We start from the raw sequence: 6,000 nt of genomic DNA, 5'->3' as shown, positions 1-6,000 counted from the left end.
GCTGGACTGACTCCCAGTTCTCTCATTTCAAGAAGCATCGCAGCTCTCAAAGGCTGCTTTCACCCTCAGACAGATGAATAGATCAGTCCTCAAAGCCATTTCTGCTGAAACGTCCTCTTATAGGAAATAATTTTCTTTCACGGGATCTGGCAAAACTCCTTCTAGAGTGGAAGGACGGCGACGCACACAGTAACCGAGCAGCAGGAAGACAAGAGGAACAAGTGTGGAAGCAATCTAGTGATCATTACACAGTGTTACTGGGAAGTCACGCTGACAAGTCACAGCTAAATGTCAAATCAAGAAGAGGCCAAATTCCCTTGGTGGAATGAACATTTATGAAGACCTGAGTGACTCTGACCTGGGATGGAATCGTCTCATCAGTCTAATGATTAAATCATCTCCATCTCAGGTCAATGGTTAGCCTAGCCGCGCTAGACAACCCATGGCAACGAATTTAATTCTCTGCCAGGGTGGGTCTAGTTACCCTCCATAAGGCTCGAGGCTGGATGCTCCTAAAACTGGCCGGACCAATCACCATGAAGTGTAGAGTCAGAAGGCGGGCGTAACTAAGTGACGACAGAGGCGCGACGATTCTGACAGAAACAACCGGCGCACAATAAACAGTTACCTTTGGACTCGGCTTTGGCCACAGCCCTTAAAGATTTGAAGCTAAAATTCAACTTGAAAGATAAACAAAGGACGGCACTGAAGTGTTTCATTGAGAAGAAAGACGTATTTGGACTTATGCCGACGGGATATGGCAAATCCTTAATATACCAGTTGGCTCCGCTGGTTGGGAAGCTAATGGGACTTAGCCACAATCCGCCGGTGCTCTCGGAACTACGTCAGCCTATTCGTTGCGTTGATTGGTTGTATACCTACCCAATTGGTGCAGAGGGATTTGATAGACAACCTTTTAGCCCGCCTCCCTCCCTGTCGAGCTTCCCTAGACCCTTGTGCCGTCAGAAACATGGGTGTAGCATGGCTAGGCTAGTCAATGGTGGCATTAATAGAGACTGAGTGTTATTTGCCAAGTTGGGATTCTAATTTCTGAAATATGGAGCCAATATGAGGATTATTGCACAGTATAAAGAGCAACAAAGACCAGCAACTATTTCTTTAAATACCAAAATATCTCAGACATGTGTCTCTGCTGCAGTCATTTTGAGATAAATAAGGGTCCAGTAAAAAAAAGAGGATTGTTGGACTAACTTAAATTAGTTGCTTCAGTTGAATTAAGTTTATTCAAATTAAGTTAGCAAATTAAAATAATGCCACAGGTTTAAGTGAGAATGAAGGAAAAATGACTCCTGGCTCCTACTGAGGTATTTCCTTGTGGCCGTTAACTGACATCATCCTAAATTATCTTCAGACACTGTAGGAGGAAGACATGCTAGGATTCTCTGCTCTGGTCAAGGTTAGGTATTCTCAATTCTGACACGACTAAGCAGGTGAGTTGTCTTCATATTGTTCTGTAATCTACACAAATGGTAAATGGTTGTATTTATATAGCACTTTTATCCAAAGCACTTTACATGATACATCACATTCACACACTGATGGCAGAAGCTGCCATGCAAGGCACTAACTACAACCCACCAGGAGCAATTAGGGGTTAGGTGTCTTGCTCAGGGACACCTCCACATGAGTTCAACAGGCGGAGGATCAAACCGGCAACCTTCCAGTTACAAGACGGCCACTCTACCCACTGCGCCATGCCGCCCCTGAGAAAGCGTGTCCAAACTTTTGACTGGTAGTGTAAATCTGACCTTCTCCCAACTATAATGTAAACCCAAAGATCAGAGAGAATCCTCAGAATTGAGGTTGCCTGCATGAACTGCTGCTCAAGTCTCAAGTCAATATATATATGTATGTATATACACATAAGATTTTTTTTGTTTTTTTTTCCTTTGAGAAATAGTAATTTGTTCTTTCAAGCAAATTAGTGGCTTTTTGGTGTTTTTAGTGTTAGTTTTTACAGTTTTTGATGTTATAATATTCTGCCATTTTTAAATTCATTCATTCATTCATTTGTACAGTGTGCTTGTTTTTGTCTATAAAAGCCTTAAAAGCTGCTGCTAATTCCTGACATAATAAAAACCTCCTCCTCCTCTCCATGAAGCAAACCGCTGAATGACGTGGAGGCAAAGTGACAGAACCAAACGGCAACTTCAGCTTCAGGAGCTTCAGGAGGAGGTTCGGTCTGAAGGGCAAAGTTAGGGAGGAGGAGGAGGAGAGGGAGAGCATCTGTCTGCATGGTGACGTCACCCCGCTACCGGCCGCTGTCTGTGCGTAAAACTGCACCGCCCGCTCGTCCGCACCGTCCGGGAGGATGAATCCAAACACTTTGATTTAACAAAAAAATCCGTCTCGAATATTAAAAGCAATTAACCGACCGCGCTAAGGAGGAGGAGGAGACACTGCGCCTTCATCCACACGGGATTTTTCTCCATTAATTATTTGCTTTTTATTTTTATATATCAGTATTTCATTTCATTTCTGATGAAAGAAATGAGCGGAGAGAAGGAGGAGGAGGACGGAGGAGAAAATGCGACAAGGAGAAGCAGCTCCGCTTCACTGCAGAGATGGAAGCTCTTCATATTTAATCATTCCTGGGATTGAAGCAGCTTTTGGTACAAGCTGCCTTTGATTTCATATGTGCGTAAAATCTTGAGCCTTTCAGGCGGCATCAAGGGGCTGATTCGTGAAAAATGTGCGGATATTTCTCTGTTTATTTACACACAGGTCGCAGCTTTTGTGTTGAAATGCATATTTAGTGTTTTATTGTTTGGCAGAACGCGGTGCTTCAGGCCTCGATCTGATAGGCCAATGTTGGAGGGGCCTATTTGGTGGAATAAGCGTTTAATGTCGGGGAAATGACTCCTATGCTAGATTCCAACGTACTGTTTGTGCATATGCGTGTACATATCCAATCTATTGCCACCCTATTGTGATCATTGTGTCGTTTTTTTCAATGTGATGTTCTAGCAGGGACGATTTTGTGTGTTTAGAGCCTACAGAGTGCGATTTAATTCACCTATATAATCAATATATTTTAATGATATCAACGTGAATAGCTAATATTGTTTCATATGTAGGTTATTCTAAAGGGGAATAACACCATTTGGCACCAAGGATTCCTGCATTAAACGCCCCTTTTCACCCACATTTCGGCGCGTAAAAACCTCTCCATCAGCGTTCTAAAGTGATTCTCGTCCATCTGTTTACACTCCCATCAAATCTGGTCTTAGCCTCGTTTAGAGCTGCTCTCTGTAATGGCTGCCTGCCTGCTGGATGTGTCCTTGACAAGTCGTGAAACAGAAAGATGGAATATGATGAGAGCTGACCGGTTTTTCTGTCCTTCAGGCTGCTAGTAGGAGCTGTCAGGTGTCCAGAGTGGGGAACTTGCTTTAAATGATGCAGCAGCAGAAAGATACTAATCAGCAGGTAAATGTGTGACCTTTAAATGGTGTTAGGAAGGTTGAGACTTTTAGTGTTGAATTTGTGTGGTAAATGTGACATGAGAGGTAGCAAAGCTGCTGCTGCTGCTTGTTTCTTGTAGAATCACTTGAAGCCTAAAAGGAAGCCTAAAACAGAGTCGAGACGGTTTAACCTCGACTCTGTCCAGCTCAAGGTTACCGCCGCCTCTCAGCTTCTCTCTCAGTGTTCACAGTGGACCTTGATTTAAAATCAGTCAATTAAGGCACGCGGTGAATGCCAAGAGAGGAGCCTCACTGCTCCAGAGTTTCAGAAAGTGTCTGAACGTTTTGTAAATTCACTTCTGTTTCTGGAGATTTTTGGATGTTCTCTGCATTTGTGACCATCAGTAAGAAGTGAAGGAGCTCACAGAAAGCACCAGTGTATGTGTGAATAACAATAATAATCGTAAAAACTGTACATTTTTCTGTAAATATTGTCTTTTTACATGATTAAAATCCAGTTTGTAATACGAGTGTGGATGTTTTTGAATATAAAAACACTTTGGTCCAGTAAGTTCAGCTATTGACTAAATCAATCTATAGTATGTTTTATAAGCTGATGGTGGACTAGATTTTATTCTGCTTTATACTGCTTTATACTGTATTCTGCTTTATTTATAGCTTTTTTTTTAAAATACAGATTTAAAAATATATTTGTAAAATGTTTTATATTTGTTATATTTACATTTCAGGTATTTCCTATTGTTATTTTTTTAGCTATTATATGTTTTTCCATACTGCATTTTTTTCTATTTATTATATGTATTTTTATGTTTTTGTATTTGTTATATTGAAATTTTAGATGTGTACTTTGTATTTATTATTACTATATTTTTTAGCTATTACATTTTAAAAAAAAATTTCACAGTGCATTTTTGTATTTATTAAATATATATTTAAATTTTTGGGACTATATAAATATTGCTACTACCCCACTCTCAGTCCACAGTACTTATTATTAGTACTGTGAATAGATTTTTTTGTGCCAGAAATGTCTCATGTTCTGTGTTCGACCTGAAAAGGATCAATAAAATATCTATCAAATATCTAAAATGTCTAATAAAATATCTATCAGTCTCTCTATTTCAGTGCCACATACTGTGCAGGTTCAGACTTTAAATTCAATATATAATTAGCCAAAAAATAACTATTGTTTTGAGTTTTTAAGGTTAAATCTTTTATCAACTGATCATTAAGCCCTTAAACCTAAAAATAAAACTCAGTAACAGTTCAGCAGCTGCAGCCAGAATGAACATCCTGTCCTCTGGTCTCCATCAGCAGGCTGGAAAGAGGTTTTAAAAACCGCAGCAGAAATTCATAGTTTTTATTTCTGCCTAAATCAATTCTGTGAATTAGTGAATGAATGACAAACAGTCGGCTTAGTAAAAAAAAAAAAAAGGTTTGTTTTACAAAATGCTGCTCAGCTCGATGACAGCAAAGTTCCAGAGGACTAAAGGGGAAAAGTAGAACATTTTTTGCATCAGAGACTCTGAAACTCTCTGATGCATCTCAGCTTGAGTCAATAACTGCAGGACTTTCTGTATCATAGTCGACATTTCTGCTGTTTTCAGGCCTAAAACCAACATGGCCGCCGATAACCAAACACCACACAGCATTTTAGAGAAAGATTCTTCTAAATATTATATATATATACCACTGATTTCTAAAGATATAGTAGTAAACCTGCTGACTATTTTATACTAAATAAGTCAGAAAGCCTTGGAGTCTGGCCAGTCCTTTCTTCAGGAGGAAATGACATCATGTGGAGCAGGTCATGTGATCTGGAATTAACACACTTCCTGGAGAGGAGTTTTTGTAAAAGGGAACTTAGTGGAAAGGGATTTAATTTGATATTTTCCATCTAAAATTTGATATATTGTCAAAAAGAAATATCACTCATGATTATCTCAACTTAATAAAAAGAACATAATCCAAACTCTTTGTGAATCAGCTCATTAACCACGCCTGACGTGTACGTCAGCGGGGCTACTGCATTCGCTTTGGTATTTGGCTGGCTGGCTGGGTAAGTATATGTATGTGTGTGGCTATGTCCGGTCAGATATCTCTGCAAGTGCTGAAGTCAGGATAATCAAACTTGGCACTGAAGATCAGTCTAAGGTCCCCTGCTCAGTTGTGGAGTTACAGGTCAGCAGATCAAGTAGGAAGGGCGATACGTACGATGATCAAAATTGATACATATTGCATCATTTGTATAAGGAGGGATATACATAGGATGATCAAAATTGATACAGAGTATCATGCATGCATGGACGTGGTTCTGCCATCTACTGAGGGCTTGTCTAGTTTTAATGCACTTCTTTGCTCTTCTATGTACACAGTGCATCTAAAAATTTCTAAAAACTAAAATATACAAGGTCAGTATTGTGTGTCGCGGCCTTAATTCATGGTGAATAATCACAGATGTTTCCTGTGTGTTGGTTTTATCTGAACTCTGTCTGAGGGCAACATATGGGCTGAACACTGAAACATAACGTGACCTGAAGTTTGGATGTTTATTGGC

This window comes from Acanthochromis polyacanthus, chromosome 9 (assembly GCF_021347895.1).
Source record: "Acanthochromis polyacanthus isolate Apoly-LR-REF ecotype Palm Island chromosome 9, KAUST_Apoly_ChrSc, whole genome shotgun sequence".
Classification (NCBI taxonomy): domain Eukaryota; kingdom Metazoa; phylum Chordata; class Actinopteri; family Pomacentridae; genus Acanthochromis; species Acanthochromis polyacanthus.
The sequence above is the reverse complement of the archived record's forward strand: the minus strand, read 5'-3'. Positions refer to the sequence as shown.